The sequence below is a fragment of the Lagenorhynchus albirostris genome, chromosome X (genome assembly GCF_949774975.1).
Source record: "Lagenorhynchus albirostris chromosome X, mLagAlb1.1, whole genome shotgun sequence".
Lineage (NCBI taxonomy): Eukaryota > Metazoa > Chordata > Mammalia > Artiodactyla > Delphinidae > Lagenorhynchus > Lagenorhynchus albirostris.
This window is the reverse complement of record NC_083116.1, coordinates 57,839,940-57,855,183: the sequence shown is the minus strand read 5'-3', so window position 1 is coordinate 57,855,183 and position 15,244 is coordinate 57,839,940. Positions and strand designations below refer to the sequence as shown.

General features: G+C 38.4%; 1 long non-coding RNA gene across 1 annotated transcript; it reads right to left on the bottom strand.

Moving 5' to 3' along the window:
• Positions 1-596: 596 nt before the first annotated feature.
• On the bottom strand, positions 597-11,892 carry LOC132513787 (uncharacterized). Its single transcript, XR_009538535.1, has 3 exons — positions 11,788-11,892; positions 9,620-9,762; positions 597-877 (listed from the first exon to the last, which is right to left on the bottom strand). It is a non-coding gene; the product is annotated as an uncharacterized LOC132513787 (long non-coding RNA).
• Between the last annotated feature and the right edge of the window lie 3,352 nt (positions 11,893-15,244).

Here is a 15,244-nt window from a genome sequence, read left to right as displayed (position 1 = left end):
AGTGCTTTCAGCCCAAATCATATGAAACCATAAATCACTCTTTATTTTATAGAACATTTCAAAATGGATTCCTGCTTTCTACCTTGAAAGTCATTTCATGTGTTATTTATAACTAGTGAAGACCAGAATGGAAAGAAAATTACATACAACTAGAAAATTTACTGCGACTTTTTATAAAGAATAACTTCTTTTTTTTAGGAATAAAGTAGAATTACTGGCAAGGAAAAACTTGTGAGTATAAGAAGCTTTTAGAGAGCCACATCCTTTACTATTTAAACAACCCTATGTACAGACCTTCTGTACCATCGTAAACAAAGCATAAACAACATTAGGTACAGAACTGACTAGATTAAGCAATGCAAAGGTAAAACGACCCACTTAACTCATGTCACAGCTGCTCAAAGTGACATCACAAAATTAGACAGAAATTAAATTTCAACGCAGGTTTAAGTAGTTTTGTTCATTCCTATTAAATAATAAGTTAAAAGGTTTATATCTTATATTTACTTTTTAGTGGTTACCTTAAAAAGAAAAAAAACTGCCAGTGAAGTAGCTTAGGGAAACTCCAAGAAGTATAGATAAAAAGACTGTTTTTAAATTGACAATTATTGTAATTCAGTTTGACCCACACGAAATATCAAACATACTAATAAATTTAATATCTATGGACTTCTTCCTCATGGGAGAAAATACTGTTAATAATATCTATGTAGGGGAGCAGCTGCTGCAGCTTGCAGGTGTGGTGGGGGCCGGCCGAGCTGACCAAGCACAGACCCGGCGCGGCGGAGCTGTGGCCCTGGGGCAGCCCGCGCCGGGCACATGCGCTGATTCGATCCCTCCGGAGAAGTCTGACACCTACCGAGTAGTCTTTCAATTCCTACAAGAAATCAAGAAAAAGAAAGCATTTGTGGGGGGTGCTGGGAAGATGGCGAAAGAGTAAGAGGCAGAGATCACCTTCCTCCCCACAGATACACCAGAAATACATCTACACGTGGAACACCTCCTACAGAACACCTACTGAAGGCTGGCAGAAGACCTCAGACCTCCCAAAAGGCAAGAAACTCCCCACGTACCTGGGTAGGGCAAAAGAAAAAAAAGAAAAAACAGAGACAAAAGAATAGGGACGGGACCTGCACCAGTGGGAGGGAGCTGCGAAGGAGGAAAGGTTTCTACACACTAGGAAGCCCCTCGCGGGCGGAGACTGCGGGAGGCGGAGGGGGGAGCTTCGGAGCCGCGGAGTAGAGCCAGCAGCAAGGGTGCGGAGGGCAAAGCGGGGAGATTCCCGCACAGAGGATTGGTGCCGACCGGTACTCACCAGCCCGAGAGGCTTGTCTGCTCACCCGCCAGGGCGGGCGGGGCAGCGAGCTGAGGCCTGGGCTTTGGTCGGAGCGCAGGGAGAGGACTGGGGTTGGCGGCTTGAACACAGCCTGAAGGGCTTAGTGCACCACGGCTAGCGGGGAGGGAGTCCGGGGGAAAAGTCTGCACCTGCCGAAGAGGCAAGAGACTATTTCTTCCCTCTTTGTTTCCTGGTGCACGAGGACAGGGGTTTAAGAGCGCTGCTTAAAGGAACTCCAGAGACGGGCACGAGCCACGGCTAAAAGCGCGAACCCCAGAGACGGGCCCGAGCCGCGGCTAAAAGCGCAGACCCCAGAGACGGGCGGGAGACGCTAAGGCTGCTGCTGCTGCCACCAAGGGGCCTATGTGGGAGCACAGGTCACTATCCACACCCCTCTTCCGGGGAGCCTGTGCAGCCCGCCACTGCCAGGTTCCCGGGATCCAGAGACAACTTCCCCGGGAGAATGCACGGGAGAATGCACGGCGGGCCTCAGGCTGGTGCAACGTCATGCCGGCCTCTGCCGCCGCAGGCCCGCCCCACACGCAGTGCCCCTCCCTCCCCTCCCCCAGCCTGAGTGCGCCAGAGCCCCCGAATCGGCTGCTCCTTTAACCCCGTCCTGTCTGAGCAAAAAACAGACGCCCTCCAGCGACCTACACGCAGAGGCAGGGCCAAATCCAAAGCTAAGCCCCTGTGAGCTGTGAGAACAAAGAAGAGAAAGGGAAATCTCTCCCAGCAGCCTCAGAAGCAGTGGATTAAAGCTCCACAATCAACTTGATGTACCCTGCATCTGTGGAATACATGAATAGACAACGAATCATCCCAAATTGAGCAAGATCTTCGAGAGCAAGACCTATGATTTTTTCCCCTTTTCCTCTTTTTGTGAATGTGTATGTGTATGCTTCTGTGTGAGATCTTGTCTGTATAGCTTTGCTTCCACCATCTGTCCTAGGGTTCTATCCGTCCATTTTTTAAAATATTTTTCCTAATAATTAATTTTAATTTTAATAACTTTATTATACTTTACGTTTGTTCTTCATTCCTTCCTTCCGTCCTTCCTTCCCTCCTTTAGACAACAAATCATACCAAATTGAGGAGGTGGACTTTGAGAGCAAGATTTATGGTTTTTTCCCCTTTACCTTTGTGAGGGTGTATGTGTATGCTTCTGTGTAAGATTTTGTCTGTATAGCTTTGCTTCCACCATTTGTCCTAAGGTTCTATCCGTCCTGTTTTTTCCCTAAATAATTACTTTTTAATTCAATAACTTTATTATACTTTATTTTATTTTACTGTATCTTCTTTCTGTCTTTCTTCCTTCCTTCCCTCCTTCCTTACTTCCTTCCTCCCTCCCTCCTTTGTTTCCTTCTTGCCTTTTCTTTCTCTCTTTATTTCTTTTTCTTTCTTCCTTCCTTCCTTCCTTCCCTCCTTTCTTTCTTTCTTTCTACCTTCCTACTTCTACTAATTCTCTCTACTTTTTCTACCTTTTATTCTGAGCCGTGTGGATGAAAGACTCTTGGTGCTCCAGCCAGGAGTCAGGGCTCTGCCTCTGAGGTAGGAGAGCCAACTTCAGGACACTGCTCAACAAGAGACCTCCCAGCTCCACAGAATACCAAACGGCGAAAATCTCCCAGAGATCTCCATCTCAACGCCAGCACCCAACTTCACTCAATGACCAGCAAGCTAAAGTGCTGGACACCCTATGCCAAACAACTAGCAAAACAGGAACACAACCCCACCCATTAGCAGAGAGGCTGCCTAAAATCATAATAACTCCACAGACACCCCAAAACACACCACCAGACGTGGACCTGCCCACCAGAGAGACGAGATCCAGCCTCATCCACCACAACACAGGCACTAGTCCCCTCCACCAGGAAGCCTACACAACCCACTGAACCAACCTTAGCCACTGCAGACAGACATCAAAAACAGTGAAAACTACGAACCTGCAGCCTCCAAAAAGGAGACTCCAAACACAGTAAGATAAGCAAAATGAGAAGACAGAAAAACACACAGCCGATGAATGAGCAAGATAAAAACCCACCAGACCTAACAAATGAAGAGGAAATAGGCAGTCTACCTGAAAAGGAATTCAGAATAATGATAGTAAAGATGATCCAAAATCTTGCAAATAGACAAAATGCAAGAAACATTTAACAAGGACTTAGAAGAAATAAAGATGAAACAAGCAACGACAAACAACACAATAAATGAAATTAAAAATACTCTAGATGGGATCAATAGCAGAATAACTGAGGCAGAAGAACGGATAAGTGACCTGGAAGATAAAATAGTGGCAATAACTACTGCAGAGCAGAATAAAGAAAAAAGAATGAAAAGAACTGAGGACAGTCACAGAGACCTCTGGGAAAACATTAAATGCACCAACATTAGAATTATAGGGGTTCCAGAAGAAGAAGAGAAAAAGAAAGGGACTGAGAAAATATTTGAAGAGATTATAGTTGAAAACTTTCCTAATATGGAGAAGGAAATAGTTAATCAAGTCCAGGAAGCACAGAGAGTCCCATACAGGATAAATACAAGGAGAAATACACCAAGACACATATTAATCAAACTGTCAAAAATTAAATACAAAGAAAACATATTAAAAGCAGCAAGGGAAAAACAACAAATAACACACAAGGGAATCCCCATAAGGTTAAAAGCTGATTTTTCAGCAGAAACTCTGCAAGCCAGAAGGGAGTGGCAGGACATACTGAAAGTGATGAAGGAGAAAAACCTGCAACCAAGACTACTCTACCCAGCAAGGATCTCATTCAGATTTGATGGAGAAATTAAAACCTTTACAGACAAGCAAAAGCTGAGAGAGTTCAGCACCACCAAACCAGCTTTACAACAAATGCTAAAGGAACTTCTCTAGACAAGAAACACAAGAGAAGGAAAAGACCTATAATAACGAACCAAAAGCAATTTAGAAAATGGGAATAGGAACATACATATCGATAATTACCTTAAATGTAAATGGACTAAATGCTCCCACCAAAAGACACAGACTGGCTGAATGGATACAAAAACAAGACCCATATATATGCTGTCTAAAAGAGACCCATTTAAGACCTAGAGACACAACCAGACTGAAAGTAAGGGGATAGAAAAAGATATTCCATGCAAATGGAAACCAAAAGAAAGCTGGAGTAGCAATTCTCATATCAGACAAAATAGACTTTAAAATAAGGACTATTAGAAGAGACAAAGGACACTACATAATGATCAAGGGATCGATCCAAGAAGAAGATATAACAATTGTAAATATTTATGCACCCAACATAGGAGCACCTCAATACATAAGGCAAATACTAACAGCCATAAAAGGGGAAATCGACAGGAACACATTCATACTAGGGGACTTTAACGCCCCACTTTCACCCATGAACAGATCATCCAAAATGAAAATAAATAAGGAAACACAAGCTTTAAATGATACATTAAACAAGATGGACTTAATTGATATTTATAGGACACTCCGTCCAAAAACAACAGAATACACATTTTTCTCAAGTGCTCATGGAACATCCTACAGGATAGATCATATCTTGGGTCACAAATCAAGCCTTGGTAAATTTAAGACAATTGAAATTGTATCAAGTATCTTTTCCGACCACAACGCCATGAGACTAGATATCACTTACAGGAAAAGATCTGTAAAATATAAAAACACATGGAGGCTAAACAATACACTACTTAATAATGAAGTGATCACTGAAGAAATCAAAGAGGAAATAAAAAAATACCTAGAAACAAATGACAGTGGAGACATAACGACCAAAAACCTATGGGATGCAGCAAAAGCCGATCTAAGGGGGAAGTTTATAGCAATACAAGCCCACCTTAAGAAGCAGTAAACATCTCGAATAAACAACCTAACCTTGCACCTCAAGCAATTAGAGAAAGAAGATCAAAAAAACCCCAAAGCTAGCAGAAGGAAAGAAATCATAAACATCAGATCAGAAATAAATGAAAAAGAAATGAAGGAAATGATAGCAAAGATCAATAAAACTAAAAGCTGGTTCTTTGAGAAGATAAACAAAATAGATGAACCACTAGCCAGACTCATCAAGAAAAAAAGGGAGAAGACTCAAATCAATAGAAATAGAAATGAAAAAGGAGAAGTAACAACTGACACTGCAGAAATAAAAAAGATCATGAGAGATTACTACAAGCAACTCTATGCCAATAAAATGGACAATCTGGAAGAAATGGACAAATTCTTAGAAATGCATAACCTGCCAAGACTGAATCAGGAAGAAAGAGAAAATATGAACAGACCAATCACAAGCACTGAAATTGAAACTGTGATTAAAAATCTTCCAACAAACAAAAGCCCAGGACCAGATGGCTTCACACGCGAATTCTATCAAACATTTAGAAAAGAGCTAACAGCTATCCTTCTCAAACTCTTCCAAAATATAGCAGAGGGAGGAACACTCCCAAATTCCTTCTACAAAGCCACCATCACCCTGATACCAAAACCAGACAAGGATGTCACAAAGAAAGAAAATTACAGGCCAATATCACTGATGAACATAGTTGCAAAAATCCTCAACAAAATACTAGCAAACAGAATCCAACAGCACACTAAAAGGATCATATTCCATGAGCAAGTGGGGTTTATTCCAGGAATGCAAGGATTCTTCAATATATGCAAATCAATCAATTTGATAAACCACAGTAACAAATTGAAGGAGAAAAACCATATGATCATCTCAATAGATACAGAGAAAGCTTTTGAAAAAATTCAACACCCATTTATGATAAAACCCCTGCAGAAAGTAGGCATAGAGGGAACTTTCCTCAACATAATAAAGGCCATATATGACAAGCCCACCGCCAACATCATCCTCAGTGGTGAAAAACTGAAAGCATTTCCACTAAGATCAGGAACAAGACAAGGTTGCCCACTCTCACCACTCTTATTCAACATAGTTTTGGAAGTTTTAGCCACAGCAATCAGAGAAGAAACGGAAATAAAAGGAATCCAAATCGGAAAAGAAGAAGTAAAGCTGTCACTGTTTGCAGCTGACATGATACTATACATAGAGAATCCTAAAGATGCTACCAGAAAACTACTAGAGCTAATCAATGAATTTGGTGAAGTAGCAGGATACAAAATTAATGCACAGAAATCTCTGGCATTCCTATATACTAATGATGAAAAATCTGAAAGTGAAATCAAGAAAACACTCCCATTTACCACTGCAACAAAAAGAATAAAATATCTAGGAATAAACCTACCTAAGGAGACAAAAGACCTGTATGCAGAAAATTATAAGACACTGATGAAAGAAATTAAAGATGATACAAATAGATGGAGAGATATACCATATACTTGGATTGAAGAATCAACATTGTGAAAATGACTCTACTACCCAAAGCAATCTACAGATTCAATGCAATCCCTATCAAACTACCCCTGGCATTTTTCACAGAACTAGAACAAAAATTTTCACAATTTGTATGGAAACACAAAAGACTCCGAATAGCCAAAGCAATCTTGAGAACGAAAAATGGAGCTGGAGGAATCAGGCTCCCTGACTTCAGACTATACTAAAAACCTACAGTAATCAGGACAGTATGGTGCTGGCACAAAAACAGAAATATAGATGAATAGAACAGGATAGAATGCTCAGAGATAAACCCATGCACATAGGGTCACCTTATCTTTGATAAAGGAAGCAGGAATGTACAGTGGAGAAAGGACAGCCTCTTCAATAAGTGGTGCTGGGAAAACTGGACAGCTACACGTAAAAGTATGAAATTAGAACACTCCCTAACACCATACACAAAAATAAGCCCAAAATGGATTAAAGACCTAAATGTAAGGCCAGAAACTATCAAACTCTTAGAGAAAAACATAGGCAGAACACTCTATGACATAAATCACAGCAAAATCCTTTTTGACCCACCTCCTAGAGAAATGGTAATAAAAACAAAAATAAACAAATGGGACCTAATGAAACTTCAAAGCTTTTCCACAGCAAAGGAAACCATAAACAAGACCAAAAGACAACCCTCAGAATGGGAGAAAATATTTGCAAATGAAGCAACTGACAATGGATTAATTTCCAAAATTTTCAAGCAGGTCATGCAGCTCAATAAGAAAAAAACAAAAAAACCCAATCCAAAAATGGGCAGAAGACCTAAATAGACATTTCTCCAAAGAAGATATACAGATTGCCAACAAACACATGAAAGAACGCTCAACATCATTAATCATTAGAGAAATGCAAATCAAAACTACAATGAGATATCATCTCACACCAGTCAGAATGGCCATCATCAAAAAATTTAGAAGCAATAAATGCTGAAGAGGGTGTGGAGAAAAGGGAACACTCTTGCACTGCCGGTGGGAATGTGAATTGGTACAGCCACTATGGAGAAAAGTATGGAGGTTCCTTAAAGAACTACAAATAGAACTACCATACGACCCAGCAATCCCACTACTGGGCATATACCCTGAGAAAACCAAAATTCAAAAAGAGTCATGTACCAAAATGTTCATTGCAGCTCTATTTACAATAGCCCGGAGATGGAAACAACCTAAGTGTCCATCATCGGATGAATGGATAAAGAAGATGTGGCTCATATATACAATGGAATATTACTCAGCCATAAAAGGAAACAAAATTGAGTTATTTTAATGAGGTGCATAGACCTAGAGTCTGTCATACAGAGTGAAGTAAGTCAGAAAGAGAAAGACAAATACCGTATGCTAACACATATATATGGAATTTAGGAAAAAAAATGTCATGAAGAACCTAGGGATAAGACAGGAATAAAGCCATAGACCTACTAGAGAACGGACTTGTGGATATGGGGAGGGAGAAGTGTGAGCTGTGAGAAAGCGAGAGAGAGGCATGGGCATATATACACTACCTAACGTAAGGTAGATAGCTAGTGGGAAGCAGCTGCATAGTACAGGGAGATCAGCTCAGTGCTTTGTGCCCGCCTGGAGGGGTGGGACAGGGAGGGTGGGAGGGAGGGAGACACAAGTGGGAAGAGATATGGGAATATATGTATAACTGATTCACTTTGTTATAAGGCGGAAGCTAACACACCATTGTAAAGCAATTATACCCAAATAAAGATGTTAGAAAAAAAAAAGAGTTATGTACCAAAATATTCATTGCAGCTCTATTTACAGTAGCCAGGAGATGGAAACACCTTAAGTGTCCATCATCGGATGAATGGATAAAGAAGATGTGGCACATATATACAATGGAATATTACTCAGCCATAAAAAGAAACGAAATTGAGCTATTTGTAATAACGTGGATGGACCTAGAGTCTGTCATACAGAGTGAAGTAAGTCAGAAAGAGAAAGACAAATACCTTATGCTAACACATACATATGGAATTCAGGAAAAAAATGTCATGAATAACCTAGGGTTAAGACAGGAATGAATCCACAGACCTACTAAAGAATGGACTTGAGGATATGGGGATGGGGAAGGGTAAGCCATGACAAAGTAAGGGAGTGGCAATGGACATCCATACACTACCAAATGTAAAATAGATAGCTAGTGGGAAGCAGGCGCAAAGCACAGTGAGATCAGCTCGGTGCTTTGTTACCACCTAGAGGAGTGGGATATGGAGGGTGGGAGGGAGGGAGACGCAAGAGGGAAGAGATATGGGAACATATGTATATGTATAACTGATTCACTTTGGTATGAAGCAGAAACTAACACACCATTGTAAAGCAATGGGATAAAACAGTACTGGGATACTACTAAACAGTACTGGGATGCTACATGGGATAAAACAGTCCTGGAATGGAGAGAAAGGTGAGAATTATTGACTGAAAAAGTTGCAGAATGACGTGTACCTAATGATCTTATTTTGTCGTGAATGTGTGTTTATGACATTATACATTTCCTGAGGGAGGCAGGGGCCTTGAAAAGCTGAAAAACAAAGGGCAAATAAATACAATTATTTTGGTGAATATGCATAACCTACTGAAGTTGAAGATTTGCAAGCCTAGAATACTATATAATAGCAGTGTGTGAGTGTGAGTGTGTGTGTGTGTGTGTGTGTGTGTGTGTGTATGTGGGAGTATGTGGGGGTATTACAGCTATATGTATCTGTACAGATGAATCTCACAAGCATAACACTGACCAAGGAAAGCAAGTCACAGAAAGAATACATAGAGTAGAATTCCAAAAGTTAGACAAGTGTCAAAAACAGGAAAAACTAACAACATATGGTTTGGTGATATACACGTGATAAAAAACACTTTAAAAAAACAAGAGGACAATTAAAGCAGTTTACCATAATGGTTACAGCTGTGGGAAAGGAAGGGGAGATGGATGGTGGTGCACCCAGGGAGCTCCTAAGGTACTGGTAATATTCTGGTAGTGTTCTTTTTCTTTAGGTGGGTCATACATACGTGCCACTCACTTTGTTATTGTTCACTGAAAGAAAGAAATTAAAAATATGTATACATACACACACATATATTTCATTTGTATGTATGATATTCTGTAATAAAAAATATCCTAGGCCACACTGTAAAACTGCCTACTCCATCAGTCCACCAGAATCCTTTGAGACATCGGGGCTCTTCGACATACAACATTATTTCCAAACTTTACTATGATAAGCAGCTTTAAAATAGATGTTGTCACCCTTGTAGCTTTTTACCTCTATTGAATGATTTTTCTCACAATAAATTCTCAGATCTGGAGTTACTGAGTCTAAGGGAATGAACATATTGACAATTCTTGGTACGAACTGTTACTCTGCCAAAGTGTTGTCCCAATTTATAATACCATCAGCATTTCAACTGAATACAACTTCATCAACAATTAGTGACTACTCCCTTAATTTAGTGTTTTTAATTATCAGGTTATTTTGCATTTGACTATTAATCAGAAAAAAATATTTTCCCTGAAGTTTGTTGACTATTTGTAACCTCTCTTGTCTGTTTACACTCTCTGCCCATTTACCTGTAGAGATCTTGACATTTTTCATATAAATTTGAAGGTATTATTTTTATGTAATTAGTTCTTTGTTATGAGTTGCAAATACTCCTACTCTGTTTTCCTTTTTCTTTTAGTTTGCTATTTTTCAGAGTAGATGCTATAATTTTTTATATATTCAAATATTGCCTTGTGTTTCTTGAGATTTCAAAGAGGGAAAGTTATCATTTCTCTACAGATCAGATGACCCAGTCTATTCCCACTTTATAGTTCCGACTACACTCAAAGAGACACCCAGATTACTGGCAGAAAGTCCAAAAACTGATCATATAATAGAAAAAAAATAAAGGAAGTATTTCAATTCAGTGGAGAAAGAATAGATCGATGGTGTTAGAATAACCAGCTAATGATTTAGAAGGAAAATACCCTCATATTCTACAACAAAGTAAATTTAAGGTGAATTAAAATTTAAATGTAAAAAATAAAATGTTAAAAAAGAAACTAAGCATCAATATTTACTTAATCTTGGAGGGGAAGGCTTTCTATGCATATCTCCAAAGGCAGTAACCATAAAAGAAAAAAACATTTGATAGATTTCACTACGTGAAAATTATAAAGTTTCATACATGAGAAACCACCATAAAAATAGAAGGCAAATTTACAAAATACATGATAAAGATTTCAAGTCTTTAGTATATAAAGAATTATTACATGTTGAAAAGAAAAAAATGGCACAATAGAAACATGGGTAAGGGCAATTTCCAAAAGAAACATAATTGACCAATATACCTATTAAATAGTCAACCTCACTTATGATCTGAAAATGTAAATGCAAACAAGGAAATATTTTTTTTGGCTATGATGTTGATAGTAATTAAGAATAAGACATTCATAGACAATGTTGAAAGACTATGGGAAAATAAGCATTCTCATACTCCGCTGGTGAGATTAGACTGGCAAACTTTCCTTAAGGCAATTCATCAATACAAATCAAAAGCTTTACGTAACCACCTCTATAATTCAATTTAACAGTTACAGTTCTAGGTATTTATCCTAAGGAAATAATTAAATACGTACAAAAGATTTAGGCACACCATGTTCATCACAGCCTTAGTTTATGAAAGTGAAAAACTGAAAACCTTAAATGTCCAACAAAAGTTGCTAATTTAAATAAATGACAGGACATTTATAGAAAATAATATTTACTAAGCATCTACTTAATATGACATTTAATAAACTTTTGGAAATGACATAATCGTAAAGATGAAGAACAGATTAGGGGTTGCCAGGGTTTAGGGATGTAGGTAGGAGGGAGGTGTCCATGGCTATAAAAAGGTACCATGAGAGAGTATGATGAAACTGTTTTGTATCTGGATGTGACACCAATCTTCATGTGATAAAACTGTACAGAACTAAACACACACAAGTACATGTAAAACTGGTGACATCTGAATAAGGTCACTGGGTAAGGTCAATTACCTGGTTATGCTACATGTAGTTATGCAAGATCTTACTTACCACTGGGGGAAGCTGGGTGAACACATACAGGATCTTCCTATATTACTTCTTACAACTGCATGTGAGTCGAATTATCTCCAAATGAAAAGTTTTTTAAAAAGACACTGAGGAAGAAGATTTGATTAACATGGAATGATGTTCATAACATACTGTGAAGTGAAAAACAGAATAGCATACACACATCTATACACACAGGTCTGGAAGTATATTCCTAAAAGTGTTAGTTATTAATATTATTTGTTAATGACACGGCTCTTGGAGGGAAAAGATACCACATCTACTCTGTCAATTAAGATGCATCCATTGCAAGTGCTGACAATTGTTGACAATTATAGGAACCAAAAGAAGAGTCAATTAAAAAAAGAAAAGCTTCATAAACAGAACAATGAGTCTCATACTTGATCTTGAAAATTCAATTTATAAGTGCATAAAACTAAAAAACATTTTTTTAAAAAGACAAAATGGCAAACCCTCCCACATGCACAAATAGCCTATAGCTGACTTTTAACAATGGTTTTATTTCTGTGGGAAATTACGTATCTAGTAATCAGTGAATAATTCCTAGGGAAACAGATTATCACTTGAAATATGACTGTATTTTCTGATCCCATTTCTAGCCATTACTTTAGTGGCTGATTCTGTTTTTTCAGTTTTAAGGGATAAACACAACCAAGTCATTCAGTTCACCTTCATCAAAAGGTCTGCGAGTTGACAGATGTCATGATGCTGTCAATAATGAGTTAACACCACAAGGCTGTGCTGGAATCAGGATTTTAATGTCAACAATGGTAACTCCCCAAAATGAAGCAACTGTCAACTGCTAAGCTAGAACACAATAATCTAATCTTGAGAGTATAAGCTATTTTTTCACATGGAAGAATCCAACCAGCTAAATCTAATACCTAGCCAGAGTAACTCCAGTCTTAACAGTTTGACCTCGGTCAAACTTAACTAAGCCTTAGGTTCCACATTTGTAAAATGGAGATAACAATAAGCATCTAACACGACAAGGTTACTGTGAGAATCAGATGAGATAATGCATTTTAAGGGCTTAGCATTGGATTCAGCATAATAAATGCCAGAAATAATTTCATATATTTAACAGTGTGTTGTACATACTAAATTTAATTCTATGTCCTCTATTTGGCCTAGATAGCTCATGCCAAAGTAACATAGAAAACTAAGGATTAGAACACAACTCAGCATCTTCCTAATATGCCTGCTATCTGTATGTAAAACCTTCTTTGTCTGTACTTTAGCTTGTGCAAACTTTTCCATAATTATTTTAAATGCATATACAGAAAAGCAGTTTAACCAATGTGCAAATTCAGATCACAGATACATGATCCAAAACAGCTGAAAGCAATACAAAATGACTAAAACTGCCATTAACCAAAAGCCATTGTAACTCAACATCAACACTAGGCTGGACAAAAAAGATATGTATGAACACTACTCGGGAGAAAAAGCAGATGTTGGTACTTTTGTAAATGTGATATAAACCAAATCAGTCAAGCGGTATGACATTACCCACTTAAACTCTTGGTAAAATCTAATATGAGATCAAACACTCAAGTGAAGCACTACCCTGGCGAAAAGCTGCCCCTGGTCTCTTCACCTATTTTCAAACTATTTTTTAAATAGTCCCATTATGATAACATGATAGCTCTCATAATCACACTTGGAGAAATCAGTATCTGTGATAAATTATCATCTTTTTACACTGCCCTTTAATAAGATTATTAGAAAAGCAAAAAAGAATAAATCAATCTTTCAAAGTATCCCTATTTTGTTGGTCACAACTAAATATCCCCAAAATGTTTCCAATCTCTCTAGCATATATACATAATACATACATGTGCATATATTGACATATATGTGTATATATATGTAGTTTTGTAATATACATATTAATATAAACTGGGAACTGATGATTTTTAGACTATTTTACTTTTTAAACCATTTACATACATAGCAGGCACAGCCTAACTTTTCAGTGTAAAGACTGTAGTGAAACTGAATAGCAGATGATTTAGCATGAGTAACAGTTCAATTACATGGAATTATAATTGTTTCTGTGCACTGGGATTTTATGTGAAATATGAGAATGTGATGGTGAGCAGCCATGTTTGATTTTAATTGCTGTAGCTTGAGTTCTCCAAAACATCATGAGGATACTGGAGAAAATGAGAAAATGACGTGAGGCATGGGAGATGAAAATGATGCTGCGGAGAGAACTCTGGCAACAGGTGCGCCTCTCTCTGAGGGACTGGCTCAAACTTATGATTTACAGGGAAGCATAAGCCTCTCCAGAGAGTCTTCTCCAGAGTTATATAATTCCCTTTACTTTTCGAGGTATTGAGCGCAGAAAAGGCATACTTTTCCATCAATAAATGCCTGAAGAATTGCAAAGCATTTTTCAGAACAGCAAAACCTGTAAGCTCTCTTTAGCTCCTTCAGCATTCTTACACTGACAAGGAAGAGTTTCACACTATGCCTCAAACAAGACAAATCTGTTCAAAACAAATGACAAATAATGCAAGCTGGTGAACAAAACAGAGTAAAAGAAGAAAAAAAAAAGGAAAGAAAACTGTCAGTTAAGAAGTCTGATAGAAATAGTGGTAACAGACACACAAAGGTCTTTCCCACCAAACGGCCAATGGGAAGAGGAGGAAGATGACTCAGACACCTGAATCTTTCCACTGCTCTCCATGAAAACTATGAGCCTTTCCTTGGAAGCATTCACGTAACAGTAGTGATGATAAAAGCACCTCAGTATGGTATTATGGGCTATAAAAATCAACTATGTTTTCTGAGCACTTACTAAGCATTTTACAGAATTATTCCATTGAATCCTCAACACAGCTCTGTGAGAGTTATTCTCTTTTAGAGATGAGAAAATTGAAACTTAGACATTAAGGAACATGTGTGAGGTGGCACAAGCAGCATAGCTGATTCAAACACTGTCCCATTTCAGAGCCACCTTGTCAATCACTACACTATGCTCTCAAATGAGATACATACATGTCAAGGTAAATAAAACATATGGATGGTATAGCATTTGTAAAACCAAATGACTTTTGAAATATTATTTCATTCCTACTCACTACGTTATTCAGTTAATCAATATTCTCTAAACTTTAAAACATTTTGCCCCTAGCCACCCCCAAAATATATATGAATATATGTATGTGTGTGTGCTTCACACAGTGATACACACATGAAATATATGTTTCATGAAACTATACTCATCCTGGGACTTCCCTGGTGGTCCAGTGGTAAAGAATCCATCTTCCAACGCAGGGGATGTGGGTTCAATCCCTGGTCGGGGAACTAAGTGGGCAACTAAGCCCGCACAGTGCAACTACTGAGCCCACGCACCTCAACTAGAAAGAGAAAACCTGCACGCCACAACTAGAGAGAAGCCCACGCACCGCAACAAAGAGCACGCACACCA